At 41.1% G+C, this 15,884-nt stretch overlaps 1 protein-coding gene and 1 long non-coding RNA gene across 4 annotated transcripts in view; one reads left to right on the top strand and one right to left on the bottom strand.

The window, feature by feature from the left end:
- HIVEP1 (HIVEP zinc finger 1) overlaps positions 1-15,884 on the top strand; it is a 126,987-nt gene that overhangs the window by 34,078 nt on the left and 77,025 nt on the right. The gene's annotated exons all lie outside the window — the stretch shown is intronic.
- On the bottom strand, positions 3,685-5,243 carry LOC136561887 (uncharacterized). Its single transcript, XR_010784424.1, has 2 exons — positions 4,298-5,243; positions 3,685-3,945 (listed from the first exon to the last, which is right to left on the bottom strand). It is a non-coding gene; the product is annotated as an uncharacterized lncRNA (long non-coding RNA).

Here is a 15,884-nt window from a genome sequence, read left to right as displayed (position 1 = left end):
ACCACCTCTTCATGGTCTGGGCAGGAAGGACACTTGTTGTAGGAAAGAACACTGATTTTGACCACCACATTGAAATCCATCCTGGAGAACCAGTATTAGCATGGAGTGAGAGCCATTCTGTCATCATCTTCCATGAAGTAACTGCAAAGTTGTGTCTGATCATCACTACAGAACATGCTGTGTGACAGACAGCCTTGCTTAGAGGTCTGTATCTTAGGGATTGTGTTGCATCATACAGTTGATAATCTAAATGTAAATAATAGTAAATAATAGTCGTGTGTTAAAATTTGAATTTCATTAGGTGGAGGTTTTTAGACTTGAACAAATGATTTTTTTTTTCACATAGTGCTGTAACATGCTTACTAGCTTTGACAAAGAGTGTTTCCCCCTGATACAGAAATAGCAGCTAATAATAAGCAAGCAGACAAGGTTATGCAGCAAGGGGATATTTTAATCATCTTTGTTTTGGAGAAGACAGGCCAGAGTGAGGTACCTCTTAGAAACAATCTACTTACTGATACTTGGCTTCAACAGATTGACATCATCTCAGGAAAGAAAATAACTGTTTGCTATTCCTGTCATAGACTTCTTTCAATCACTGCGACAGATGTTCTAAGCATGTTGTTCCTCTGTTAGGTTTCTTTAGCAGTAAAAATACTGTGGTCTAAATATAGTTTAAATTGGTTGAGGTACCTTGTTTAAATATGATTCAAAATTGTGTTATACTTGTTTAAATCAGAGTGTAATAGGACAAAACCATTGGAAAGTCTAGTTAAGATAATTACAAGCCCAGGTAGGAATTCTTATTCAATCATATTTAAAGTGAAATGCTATCTTTTTCTAGTATATCTTGCAATCTGATTTAGGATGAACCTGGATAACATAGTGAATTTCCCTTCCCCTGCTCATTATTTGGAATTACCTTAGACAAAAAATGGGAAAAATACTTAGTTAAATAGTTCTCTTTTGGTTTTTTTGGGTCGCAGCAGAATGTTTTACATCAGGAATACACAGATTCTATTATCCTTTTTTTTCCAATGAAATGGAGTTTCATGCTCAGGAACAATTGAGGTGGCTGAGATTAGAGGGAGAACCAGTACACATGCACAAGGTACCCACTACTCCTTTGGGGACTTTGGAAGCCTTTGGAAGCTGAGAAGGCTACGGTCCTTACGACTCCCCCACCCTTTCCTCTGCCAGTGTGTTCCAGTTCAAAGCTCTTCTCTGTCATCCTTCCTGCTCACTTGCTTCTGGGACAGCTAACAGGATGATGCAGGCTGAGCTCTGCTGAACCTGTTGGTGGTAAATAGTCCCTCCTTTTCATTCTCCCACTCATTTTGTACCTAGATGATTGGTTGCTGCCACTTTTTGAGACCACTGGGTTGGGAGCACAGCTTCCTACCTGGAACTGAGTCCTGAGGGTGTGACAGTAACTGCACTGGTGTGCATCCTTTCCAAGTGCAATTCCAGTCAGTGATGTTGATCAGGGGAATGCTCTTGTTTGGATACTAGCTGGCTGGAGCTTTCTGCTCCCTCTTTCTGACACGTATACAGATGAAGTTGCTAAATTGCGGTGTCTGGGACAAGGTGCTCTTTTGTTTCAAAAAATGATGAGTAAAGCAACAAAGTTCAAGGTTTATTTCATCACTTGGACTTTTACTCCAGTGATAGAGACTGGGAGTTCAGCTGTAGAAAATTGAGATCCTCAGTTTGTTACCTGTTCTTGTTTCATTGCTAGCTAACGTTATTTAGTAGACTGTTAAAATAATTCTCCAAGAGGGAAGTAAATGTAGGGAGTTACAGGTGCAATGATCTCCAGTGCCTAATGACACTGACTGTTAGCATCCTTTATTTTTTGTGCTTGTTTTTGGGGGAGGAAAGAGAAGCTTACGTGGTAATCACATGCTGCCAGGTCATTGCAGGGAATCTGGTGCCAGCAGTAACACTCTGTTCAAGGTCCTGCTTCTGTGGGAAAACTCGCGGGTGGTTAACTCGAGCATCCAATTTTGAGCCTTCACAGGGGAGGGTGGTTCATGTATGCTTTTTCTTGAAGCCATTTGGGCCCCACTATGATCTCACATAAGGAGACATTTTTTTCTAGATTTGGGTTACAAATTTGGAGTTGGGATCACTCATATTGATCTTTGGTTTCAAGCTTCTTTCTGCAGCAGTGAAGGTTGTAGTTGTTTACTTACTAATTTCATCATTGTACTTATGTTGATTTAGTGCCCATAGGTATTTAAGCTGTGAGAACAGTGAGAAAGACTTTAACATCTAATTTTCCCCCTTTGTGTTCTTATAATTAAAAAGAAATCCTACAGCATTCATCCAAGGAGTCACTGTAAAGTTCATGGTTAATTTCACTATCCATGGACAGCCGAATGCACTTCTGGGACTTTTTTGCAGCATGATTGGGGCCTTCTCTTAATGTTTCTATGACAATTTAATATTCAGTTGGGTTTAGAATGAAAGAACAAAAGGATTCTTCAGCATTCAATCTGGCTGCCTAGGGAAGTGGTTGAGTCACCATCCCTGGAGGTATTTAAGATGTGTATACATGGCACTTATAGACATAGTTCATGGTGGACTTGTCAGCACTGTGTTAGCAGTTGGACTCGATGATCTTAGAGGTATTTCTAACCTAAATGACTAAATGGTTCTAAGATGCAACCTACTACTTCCTGAGTTTGCTCTCCTGTTTGAAGGGCTGAGTGAGGCACATCAGGAAAGTTGTGGTATCTGGGTTTCAAACTTCATCTCTTTTGACCACCTTCCATGCCAAGTATAGGAGCATGGTGAGACCTTTAGTTCTTGAAAGGTAGATTGGTTATTTAGGGACAGACATTTGAGATTATTCTTCATTTCTTTGTCCATATTTGTTTATAATAACAAGGCTTCCAGGAAGAAGATACTGCCTTTAGTTCAGGATTTAGCAGGGCAAATTACTTCAAGTGAGAAGAAGTTTTTTGGAGGTGAATGTAGCAGAAGTGTTCCTGCCTGCCTGTAGCATTTGGATATACCTAATAAGGATGGGAAATACCCTGACCTTAAGATAGCCTTCTGCCCTCCTACTTTGCCATCTGTTTCAAGACCTGCAAAAGATTTCACTGCTTCTCACACACTATTCTACCAAGGTGGTCTCCCAGAAAGGGAAAAAGAAGTTACCTAACAGTGTTTTCCTCCAAAACTGTGTGTTATGGAATTCAACCAAGACCCTGATTTTAGCTCCAGTAGAAGTCTAAAACTGGCACATGTTGTTTTCCAAGCTCCCTTTTTCTGTATGTATAAAGAAAGTGAATGAACCAATAGTTTAGTATGTGGGGTAGAATATTCCTAAATAGCAGCAAAGTAGAATGGTTCTTGGGAAGAGCCACAACCACCAATTCACTAGTTAGTGAGCTTTCCTTCTCCATGAGGGGATACAATTACTTTCTCAGAAATCACCAGTGGAGTGCTTAGAGGAGAGGAAATGCGCTGTGATACAGAAATGGAACCCATTTCAGATATGATACCCTCCTGTTGAACATTTATGAACTGCAGCAGTTGTATGTAAGGCTTGGGCTTGTTACATATGCTTAGCTTGTCAAAAGTTTCTCGGGGCATTAAGGCCAGGCAGTGTCATTTGTGCAACAGGCAGAGCTCTCTGCCCGTGGATGTAACACTGACCTTACTTGAACTGATAAATAGCTGTCTTATCCATGACCTTTAATAGCTGAAATGTGCACATCATCTACAGCCTTTTTCAGGTTTGCTTCAAAAGAGATCACTGGATAAAGCATATGTACGTATGTATGCAGTACTCTGTGATCTTCTCTGGCTTCTAACAGCAGATCAAGAGAATTCCAGAGTTTAGGAGTAGCAGAGCAATCACTTTTCCATGTGCTCTTTCTTCCTCATGAAAGGTATTCATTCATAGGGATGCATGGTGTTGTGCAGCCAACTGATCTTAAAGAAAAATAAAACACGACAGAATGTAATGTTGGACTTTATCCTCTTAATGTCAAATAAGTACTACCTTCTGTTTGCATTCTCTGGTTTAATTTGGAAGAAGACAGAGACAATATTAAAATATAATGAGGGCAGTTAATTTTGTGGTTCACAGTGGCTCAGATTTAGAAGGAAAAAACCCACCTTAATCAGCACAGTACTTAAGGGCTCCCTGTAAGAAGGTTGTGCTTAACCTTCAGCAAACGCTTAAGGGCTGCCCTGAATAGTAATGGATTAAGCACATGCTTAAGTGTTTTCCTGAAGGAAGACCTAAGCATCTTCTCAAGTGTTAGATTACAGCTTCATTTACCTTATTCATAAATCCCAGCATCAGAGGCAAACTTTTCTTTCATCTCTTGGCAGATATTTGGGTGTATAGATTTTTCCACCTCCGTTTGCCCTGCTTTCCATGGCTCTCTTGCTGCAATCTGATCAGCCCAGGCTGACCTTCAGGGGTGCTCCACATGGTTCGGGAGCCTGCCCGCATGGCTCCGATTGCACGATCAAAGTCCGTACCTTGGCTTTCATCTGCCGGCTCTCTGCCCTTCCCAGGGTTATTAATTTGAAGAACTCAAAGGCGCAAGCCCTTTCTGCTGCGCCCGTTCCCCGGGAAGTAGGAATGGGAATTGGCAGGTTGTCCAACGGCTTGGCTGTGGTCAGTTTTCCGTGGTGGGAGATGGGATTGCAGAGGGTTAAATCTGTACCAGCTGGTTCTTGCTTGGTTGGCTGTCGGAAATGCAAGGAAAAAAAATGAAAAGAAAAAACAAAGCAGGAGAGGAAACAACCCCACACCAACCCTACAAAAATATGAGGGGAGGGGAAAGGAGAAAAAAATAAAAAGGGTGGGGGAAGGAAGAAACAAGAAGAAAGAGGGGAAAACAAAATAAAAAAGGTGAAAAATGGGAAGAAAAAAGGGGGAAAGAAAAGAGTACATAGGGGTGTAAAGGGATACAAAAAAAGTAAATAAGAACAAGAAGAAAAGAAAATTAAAATGAGGGAAGTAAAACGGAAAATGGAATAAAGAAAAAAGGGCAAGGAGGGAAACGAAGGAGAAAAGGGGAGGAAGAAAAAAAGTATCACGGGGAAAGGAAAAAGAAAGAAGGGAGAAGAAAGAAGCGAGAAAAAAGAAGAGAACGAAAAAGGAGGGGGGAAAAGGGGAGGGGAAGAGTAAGAAACAAAAAAAAAAAAGGTGGGGAGAAACCCCCCAGGCGAGCGCGCCGCCCCCCGCGCCGGCAGGAGCCGCAGGCCGCAGCCCCGGCCGGGCCGCCCCGAGGCCGCCGCGGGGGCCCGGCCTTGCGCGGGGCCCGGCCTTGCGCGGCTCTTGCGTAAGCGGCGGCCCCGCCGCCCTGCCGGTGGTGCCGTTGCCATGGCGAGATAGCGGGGGAGGATTCCTGGGATCCGTAAGCCGGGGGAGAGGGACAGATTACGTCTTAACCCGTCACTTCGCGGCGCCTAACGTGATGTGGCAGGGTCGCCCAGGTGTCCCGGGGGGGTGACCCGGCGGGCAGCTCCGGGCTGTTGCAGGCATCGTTTTAAATAAAATAAAGCTGGGAGGGTGGGAGCGGGGGTGGCTCTCGGGGTAAGAGGATTAGATGCGTTCGTATGGGGGGCAGGATGAGAAAAATACTGCAGGGCTTGAGGGAGGTGGGTTTGAGAAATTGGCCTCGATGGAAACGGGAGGCATCCCTCTTTATGAACATTCCTAGTGCCTGCTGAGAACTGCCTGGCAGGTGCTGGAAGGGGATTCTTTTAATCTTCATCTGCATATTTTATTATCACATTTAGTTGTCAGCATTTTAATCATAAGATGTGAACATAAACACACCCTGAGAATCTCTAAGCAGCAAGTCCAAGTACCAGCCCTATGCTGATACCAAGCCTAGATCAAATCATTGACAGATGTCTTTTACATGAATGGAAGGAATGACAGGAGAAGGCATCAGTGTCTGCTTGGGTAAGTTTCCTTTCCCTTATCTTTAATCATTGTTAGTATTTTACACTGTCTCCTCCTCAGTGTCAGAGTGGGAGCAGTCAACTCTGGTGGGGTCTTCTTGTGCTTTTGATCTTCTCACTACTCTTTGCCTGCTAGAATTCCTAGAAGCAGGTGAGGATTTATTTAACCCTTTTGCTGTGGTGTCTTCTTGGTCGCTGTAAGGATGTCATTAGAGCAGGAAAAAACTTGATAAATTCCAATGTTTGATTTTAAATTTGGAAAAGATGATGTCTGGTCTAGAATTGAGTATGAAAAATACTGGTCTCCAAATTTACTGTGTTGTAAAACATGTTTCTTAAGAGAGCAGCCCCTACCTGTGTTAATAATAATATTCCATTGCCAGAAAAGAGATGTGTGTGGGGCAAAAGCCTTAAGTGAATTTAACATTCTTAAACAGTTTTCCAGCAGTGGGGTAAGAAATGTAAGAGAGAATACTACTGGGAAATGAGCTTGCGTTACACCCACAGAGCATATACTGTATATTAGTTATAACCCTGTTGTTTTTGTTGCCTGCAATTAATTGAGTAATTTCTTCCATGGCTGAAACTGCAGGTTAAGCATGTTTGCTTTGAAAGCCAGTCTTCTGAATTGAGACGGCTTTTGCACTTACCATATATTAACAAGCTCCCGCAAAGTACATTTTGTGCGCTATGGTTCTCAATTCCTGAAAGGTGTCAGTGGGGGTTAATTCACTGTTACATAAACAGCCAATAACAGCTTCTGACTGTACTGGAATTGCTCTAAAATAGTTATTAGCTTCAAGGCCATTATGGAGGAAAAGGCATTTCACTTTTGCAGATATTATTTCTATGAAAAAAACAGAAAATGGACTATGAGAACTCTGAACCATTGAAGTGAGGACACTGCTGTATGAATAGGCAAAGCTGTAGTGTAGCTTTACCACTGGGTTTTACAACTCTGACAAGGTCTTTACCTCCCAGTTATACTTGGAAACCAACAAAATCTTAACCAAGCCAGTTTTCCAGAAGCTGAGCATTTATTGCATGAAGACATTTGAGTAGAGCATCATTGCTTTAGCTAGCAGAGCCTGGGTGCTATCTGTGTGCACGCATGCTGATGTTCTAAAAAAGCAGAAGTCAGAGCTGGCATCACAAAAAGCCAAATCTTAGAGCAGTACTGAACTGTGGGAGCACAGGAGCAGCACAGAGAGCCAGATGCTGGGGTTTATTGCAGCAGGGTTATTCAGCAGTTCAGCTCACTCCAGGTGGTGCAGGAAGGAGCTGAGAATCAGTTTCTGAGCTCCCTGCCTGGGAAGCAGGGGTGCCTGGAGGGTGGAAGATATGCCTGGAGCCATTTCTGGTGCCTTCTGGTTTTGAAACTTCCCATGGGGAATTTGCTAGATAGTTTTGTTGCTGGAGCGTTTATTTAGCAGAGTAGGCCTGGTACCTGTTGAAGCAGCCTGCAAAATTGGCTCTGTGCTCTCTGGGCATGAGCAATTGTTGTTTGCTCAGAGAACTGGAAGTGTTTGAATATGAGAACTTTACTTGCATTTAGACATCTTCAGTTGCCCCCAAACTAGCTTACACCTTGACTTTTCAGAAGCTGGAAATACTTCTTCTGCCTCATTTCTAGAAGTAAAAGAGTACAGGAAGGGATTTTATGCGTAATTCAGCTGGTTTTTGCGTATGACTGCTCATACTGACTGCTACTTTCCAAGAGATAAAGTAATTTTATGTTTTGGTTGTTTCAGCTATAGGAGTTGACTCCTGTTTATTTTAAATGCAGTGTTGTTCTGCATCACCAGCAAGTTATTTATTTAGGTGTCTGAGGGAAACACATGACTTGGCATTAACTTTTCTTTTCCTCCCATCTCCCCTGACCCCAAAGTAGTTCAGCCTGAAACTTGATAAGTTAATCGCAGTTACCTTGGCAAAATTATAAAGAAATTAAGATGGATGAAGCCTGGCCATAAAATTATTTTGGATAGGCTGGGAAAATGCAGCTGAGAGCATTAATTGCTGCTACTTTCACTGCTACCTTTGACAGTGTAGGGTTTCAGTAAGTAATTCCTCCTTGAAGGAAGGGAAACATGCCATGTCATCTGTGTCACTTCTGTAGCCTTTCTGAAATTCCCTGGATTTATGATTTGTGTTAATTGATATTTTGTAGGTAAGTCTTTCAGATATTTTCGCTTCCCTGATATGGAACTAGTCTATCTCTTTATTTTGGTATATGTATGCTTGTCACAGGGAATTACACGTTTTTGCACTGTTTAAAAATGGCAGACCCTTACTACAGTCAATATAGTTTTAATGGAATTAATGACATTTTAAATTAAGAAGAATTTTTGCTCATTTGTCTGTTATGGACCATAATTTGATTACAACCCCCAGCAGTGCTGATGGCCCTGGAGATGATAGATGACAGGACACAGCACATACTGTAGGATCAGCTGTTAACGTTGCTTCATCCAGTCCTGCATGTTGTGGAAAGACATTTAGGAGGTGCCAAGACCTCAACCATGGAATTTATTTAGAGGGAGATTTCAGAAGAACACCAAGCTAAATCTTCCCATATTTGCAAGTTTTTTTGTGATATTAAATCTGATGGTGCACATTTTTGTAGTATATTTTACCAAAAGTGAGCCTAAAAATTCACAAGTTGTCTTTCATCCAGGAGGTGGGTAGTACAGTGAGAGTGAGAAGCAGGGATAAGGCTTTTGAATCTTAATGAAGCTAGCTCAGCCAGAGGGGATGTGTCAAGTGGGAGGCAGAGCTGTCTTTAAAGAACCACATGGATATCTTTTGGTGTGGTCTAAGTGTCCATTTGAGACCCTCTACAGATTTACCACACTGTTTCGGTCTTGTTTGGGTTTTATATATTATAGAGTATATGATTGTAAACCACTTCATACTGAGCACAGTATTCATTCTGGTTGAACATTCATGCCTTATTATATGTCTTTATCATCATTGCAAGATAAATATCAGGGCTTTATGACTTAATAATAAGTTTTATCTTTAAAGATCATTTTCTAACATATTGAAATGGGTTGTTACCTCACCTAGGAGTTATGAGTGTGATTGTTGGGAACACCTGAGAGTTGAGTTAGCTGAATGCTGTTTTAATTGGCAGGAGATTACCAGTTTCTATGGGAAAATGAATTAGTTAAAACCCGTCACAAAGGCCTTTTGAAAATTCTCAACTGTATTATGAAGATTGTTGATTTTGAAATTAATTACTACAAGTTGGAAGAAGAGGGTACTTTCTCAATACCCCAGTTTTGCATTGTCTGTACACAGTAATTGGTTTACACTGTATTTAGGAGACACATACAAAACAGTTGTGTTTTTGCAAAAGTTTTAGCAGTAGCTTTGTGTGGGCCCACTCTGAGACAATCTGATAAGGTCTGATTTTCAGAAAGCCCCCTGCTGAAAACCAGGCTGGTTTAAGAGAGCTCTGGTTCAGCACTTTGATTCATTAGCTATTTTGGAAGTCTCTGGTCTCACTAGTTAGTATTTCCTGTCAGAATGTGTAAGGGCAGGAGGAGTTTGTGGCCACTCTTGGATGAAATAATTGTACCTGATGAGGCACTGGCACAGGTTGCCCAGAGAAGCTGTGGATGCCCCATCTCTGGCAGTGTTCAAGGCCAGGTTGGATGAGGCTTTGAGCAACCTGGTCCAGTGGAAGGTGTCCCTGCCCATTGCCGGGGCATGGGAACTAGATCATCTTTAAGGTCCCTTCCAACCCAAAACATTCCATGATTCTATAAAATAGTGAAAAAAGCTGCCTTTAAATTTTTGTGTATCATTGGAAAGGGCACAGGTAAATGAGAAGATAGGCTCAGGAGGGCAGGCAAGGGGTTAACTCTAGAGTGTCTCTATGTAAGTAGTTGGCAATAAAGTATCTAAATATCTGTGTAAGTCTTCATGTGTGCAGCCACTATGTTCCTTAGGAATATAATTATCTTTCCAATGAATTCTTGGAGTGTGGAAATCTTGTTTCATGGACTAAAACTACGAAGTACACAGGAAGGTTGTGTACCAAACTCACATATCCCATGACAAGTTCCTAAACCCAGAGACCAGACTTCCCCTCACTACGAAATTCCCTCACCTGTCCATCATCATCCCACGCATTCTCTTCTGCCTTCCCATCAGTGAGCTATGTGGTCAAAAACAAGAATCCCCTTCCCTTTTCCCTCTTACCTTAAAAGAGGGAATTTTGAGCTTCTGGTAGGTGACTTGCTGCCTGCAGTTTTTACTGCTCTGTGCCTGGACATTTTCCAAGGCAGTCAGTCCTGACTTTCATCTATACCCTGGGGATTCCACAGGTGCAATGGAGAAGTGAACCTTTGTGTGAGATTTGGCTGGTTTGCAGTCTCTTGCCACAGGGGAATGGAAGTAATAACAAGGGAGTTCCCACAGATAGGTGGATGTTGTGGGGTTGTGCCAGGAAGTTTTGGTTTCCTAAAAAAATTGAAAGACCAATTTCTGCTTCTCTTAAAATCCTTGGGAACTTTATAGTCAGCCTGAGCACTGACTGAATTTTGGTGAAGAGTCAAATTCTCACCTGAGACTGAAGCATGGGGTTGGGGGATGCATTTCAGCTTCATCTAATTCTAATTTATTCTGTGTGAGATATTCACCTGTGTGTGCCTGCAAGGGACGGGTGGATGTATAACAAAGAAAAAGCCCTGCATTTTGACATCCATAAATGTCACTTTACAATGGCTACGATGTTCTTAGTGCAAAAAGCAAAACATATCCCTACTGAAATTGCTTAAAACAGCTGTGTTTTCAGAAGGAGTTCCCTAAACAGTAGTAAATTTACTCACAGATTGGAATAAGCAATAGATGTTCAATCCACTCCTAATAAGTGTGTGCCATGCCGTTCATTGGGAGTTTGTCAGATGACCTTCAGAGTAGATTTGTACTGTACTCAAACATCTACAATTAAAGCTCATTGAAATTAGATTCTTAGGACAGTGTTGACATTATTTTTATAGAGTGACTTTGTTTTCCTTTATAACTTGTACTTATTGGGAGAAAACCAACAAAAACTAAAATGTTAGAAAACTCAAAACTTGTCATATTTCCATAGTTTTTCCGTTTTTCTGAAATTATCTGCATTAAATGAGGGATTAATTGCTATGAATTTTACAGACTTAGCACTGAATTTGAATTTTCAAAGTCTGCATAGCTTCTAGTTTAAATTATTAAAAGACTTGAAAGAAAGCTTTGGACAAATGTTTTTGAGATTTTTTGTTGTGCTTTTTTAGGAAAGATGAAACTGTTCATTCCAGAAAATATTTGTATTGTAAAACTTGCTGAAGCTCATCCTTTCCACAAATACCTTAAATTTTAGTAGTGAATTTTTTTGTCACAATTTTTTTTGTCAGATTGCCTCTGGCAGCATCATTTTGTCATCTCCATGGGAGCTTACAGTTTTAGGGAAAGATAGGTGTCAGCCACCATATACTATAGATAAATGATGTGTCCTTTGGTAGTACTAGAACATGAGAAATGGCCAGTACATCATTAGAGAAAATTGAATCTAGGATTTCAAAATGCTGGAATATCTTAGTAAGAGTCCCAGTATTGACTGGATTTAGGAGGTCTCCATGTGCCTTAAGAGTGTGTTTCCCAACCATGATGTGTTTCAATTTATTTTGCTCCGATTTTATGGATATACATTACTTGTTTTGGGGATAACTGTGAGGATAATGTGCCATATAATGCATTTTAGTCTCCAGTTGACATTTATTGTCAACCTGTTTTCTTAGAACCTAGTTTTTATAGGGGAAATTTCAGATGAGAAATTTCAGATGAGACTGTATGGATTGATATATTTGATCTGCTTCTTGTTACACAGGATTTGCAGTATAATACTTAAAGCCCCTTCGATTACACATCACAGAGTTTCTTATTGGCCTGTACAAGATATTCCCAAAATGGTTTTGCTAGCATAGTTTACTGCAGCCTTCAGGTTTTCCTTGGCATTATGCCTTGAGGAAGCTTTACTGTTGCATTGTTTGTTTTCAAATTTTACTTCTTAAATATTAATTAGATATGATATAAAGCAAAAAATTAACATGGCCAACCATCTCAAATCTGAGCTAGAAATGAAATATTGGAAATAAAATTTAGGTTTGCTCTAAGTCTTGTTGATCTGTATGAGACAGAAGGTATGTGAAGGTAAATGAAGATACACATTTCCTGCTGTGTATCTTCAGCAATCGGCAGTGAAACTGAATCAGCAGCAGACTGATTGGTTATTTACTTTTTATTTTCTCTCCCATAGATCTTATGTCAACAGCACTCAAGCAGAGTGTAGCATGGTTATTTTTACTGTGTCTTTATTGGTTGCATAGATTAAAACATGGGCAGTTTTATGAAGGTTGCCTTTTTGCATCCTGCCAACTTCATATTTGTCCTTGTCTTTATTAAAACATTTCATTTCTCTCAGACAACTTAACCTTTTTCTTCTACTCCAACTAATGACAAGGACAAATATTTGTCAACATCCTTTCAACATGATACATTCACAGCTCCATCAGTATCTTGGGGGTCTGGAAAAATGTTTCTGACCCTTCCTGTAGCCGAGGCGATGCCAGGTGTGGGAATGCTCATCTCTGCTTCCATCTCAGCAGCAGTTCTGGTGGTGATGTGCAGCTGCCCAGGCATCGCCACCAGCCCTGGGGGCCACCTGAGGATCTTTTCTTACTGATGCACTCTCCCAAACCCCTGGGTGACTGTGGGAGCATGGCAAGGAGCAGGCTGCAGGTTGGGTATGTTTCTCATCTTCCTTTCTCCTAAAGTATTGTTCCAGACCTCTGAGCTGTCATCAGGTATAACATAGCAATGAAGCAAGCAAATTCAACAGTACCTACAAGCCCACTATAGTTGTGGAGTTCCACCATTTTGCTTTGGATAAAATTATCAAAAATAGTGTTTAGGGAAAGAGTGAACATGACCTGAACAGATACAGCGACTTTGTCAGGATGTGTAGGGTCTTGAGCAGAGATATGGGTTTGGGGAATCTGCAATGTTTGTGAAATAGAAACAGTATTTTTTAAGAGTATGGATAAGTTAAACTTCTTGGGAGAAAGGGACTAAGTATTTTTCCCCTTTTTTATGTGCTGGGCAAACTGTTCGGTAAATATGGTCCTAATCTTGCACTAGCAGACTGTGATATGAACACCAGTGATTTCCCCATGTCTCCTTCAGACCTGTGTGATTAAAAACCCACGAGAGTGATTAAAATCTTACATCAGCATTGGAATGATTTGGATTCCTTCATGCTTTCAACTATTCAGGATGTCAGTAAAAAAGGCCTATTTCTACCAACATGTGATCAGAGATTTCTGTCGCATTCTGCCTGGCACAGAGACCTAGTGATGATGGATGTGACTGGTACCTACACAGAATGTTCCTGCTGTGTCTTTTCCTGAATGTGTGCCCAAAGGGAAGCTTTCCATGGTTTTTGAATGGCCTTTAGCTGAAGACTTGTTCAGGAGGCAGAAGGTATTTTAAGAAAACTGTGGTAGGTACGAATCCTGGTAATAAGGCTCTTGTGGTCTATTCAGTGCTGCCTGACAGGTCTGTATTTGATTTCACTGATGGCCTTTCAAATGCAGAGTTAGATTTTTCTACATGTTATTGCAGCTGAACAATTGTAGGTATCTCCCCACAGAAGGCCCCATTGCCTTTTCCTGGGCAAATACTCTCTTGTTTTTTCATATCCTGCTCTTTCAAAATGAGTTGAAGTGTTTAATTTAGGAAGAACACAGTCAAGTATTTTCTGCTGTGAGATGGTAGAAGGGGTGTTTGTTCCTGGTGATGGGGCTTGCTGGTGTAGGTGTCTTCTGTGGCTTTGGAAGGAATGTTCAGCAGATACTTGATGACCTTCTGTAGGAGGAAAATAGGTGCACAGGTGAAAATGGAGGAGGTTCTTGTGAATGTCGACGTCTCTTGCAAGTCTGGAGCTCAGCCTACATTTCAGTACACAGGGATAGAGTTGTGCTGCCAAGAAATTAATGTATTTTTTACTGGGATAGTGAGGGTCTCTGTGCACCACATTCAGAGTGCTCCTATGGCTTTGCTTACAGACCTAGGTTTGAAAAAAACAAAAATGTTCCAGCTGGAAAGGAACTGATTTTTCTTTAAAAAAGAAAAAAAAAAAAAAAGCTTTGGAGTGCCTTGGGTGTGTTGGGTAATTGTGTACTCAAGAAACGCACTTACATAAGTGAAGACACTCTGTAACCCTCGCCTGCCAGGAAGGCAGACGCTGCAGAAAATCCACTCATCACAGAGGAACCTCCAGTAGGTGCAAAAGGGGAGGAGAACCTTTGTTCTTTGTGCTGTGTTTATTCACAAAGAGAAGTTGTCTTTGGCATGTGTGCTTGGCACCAGAGGATTCCCGTTTTTTATCCTGCGGAGCTGCTTTTTCTTTTCGGTGTTGCGGGTAGGTTTCCTTTCCTAACGCGGAAGGGGAGAGGTGGGTATTTTCCATAGCTCATCCCAAGGCTTCGTTCCTGCTGGTTGGAAGAGCCCAGCAAAGCACCTTCTGGAGGCAGGGTAGGAGTCAGAAGCAAAGTCCTGGACAGCAGCTCTGGTGGATTCCATTCCAGAGCTGTTTGATTAGAGAGGGGAAAGATATGGGAGGATGTAAAGGTGGCATGCAGCAGGGCACAGGGTCAGGATATCAGTCTGGGTTCCCTAGTTCAGTAAGGAAAGCCCACACAGATGGGGAGGGACTTTATACAAGAGCATTAGTGATAGGACAAGGGGTAATGACTTTAAACTGAAAGAGGGTGGATTTATATTAGATATAAAGAGGAAATTCTCTACTCTGGGGGTGGTGAGACATTGGAACAGGTTACCCAGAGAGGTATTAGGTGCCCCATCTCTGGAAACAGTCAAGGCTAGGTTGGATGAGGCTCTGAGCAAGATGATCTCGTTAAGATGTCCCTCCTCATTGCAGGGGATTGCTTTAGATGACCTCTGAAGGTCCCTTCCATCCCAAACTATTTTATGATTCTGGCACATGCTCAGTAAATATGGTCCTAATCCTTCACTAGCAGACTGTGATATGAACAGCATTGATTTCCAGATCTGCTTCTCATGCTTAACGGTGTGCATTTAGGGGAGTTCTAAAACAAGGGCGCTTTCTGGGCAAAACTAGGCTATACTGTATTTACCAAGTAAGCACATTTTCCATTAATGTAGTTTATAAAACGTACAAACAGGCCTTAGTGTTTGCTTACATTGCTTACGGTACAAATGTCAAATTTAAATGCATGTGAAACTTTATTGCATATGTTTATTTCAAATGTAATTTGATTTTACTGTGAAAACATTTCAGGAGTTAAGTTTGAGATGTGTGACAGAACAGCAAAGATATTTAATACTTAGCTTAATTTAGAAAAATGACCTTTCGGAGGAAAAAACTGTGCTTGTCAAAAATATACTGATGAATTAATTTCTTGTGATGCCAGTGTGATAGCTGACTTTTGAGAGCAACCTTAAAGATAATGAGTTTTATTTTTATCTTAGATCTATCTGATTGTAGTGCCTCTCACAAATCAAGTCACTTTACTGACTTCTATGCCTATGAATACATAGCAAAATTTGGAAGCAAAAAAAAGCAACCAGAAAAAAAAACCCAAACAAAACCAAAAAAAACAACTCCAACAAAATTCAACCAAATCAGAGCAACGCAAATCTGACTGACCAGTGTGGATGCATACTTGGGATTTTAAATGACATTGTAGTTGTAAGATCAGTGTCCTCTTTCACCACCACCACCTCCCCACTCCCCATCCACAAACCACCCTACAAATGCTATGTAGAAATACCAGCATTGTAATCAGTTTTTAAATGTCCCTAATAGAAATGTGATAGGAATCTGTCTTAGAAAATACTTAACTTTGTTTCCAGAG

The sequence above is a fragment of the Molothrus aeneus genome, chromosome 1, assembly GCF_037042795.1.
Source record: "Molothrus aeneus isolate 106 chromosome 1, BPBGC_Maene_1.0, whole genome shotgun sequence".
NCBI classification, from domain to species: Eukaryota; Metazoa; Chordata; class Aves; order Passeriformes; family Icteridae; genus Molothrus; species Molothrus aeneus.
This window is presented reverse-complemented; position numbering and strand designations above follow the sequence as displayed.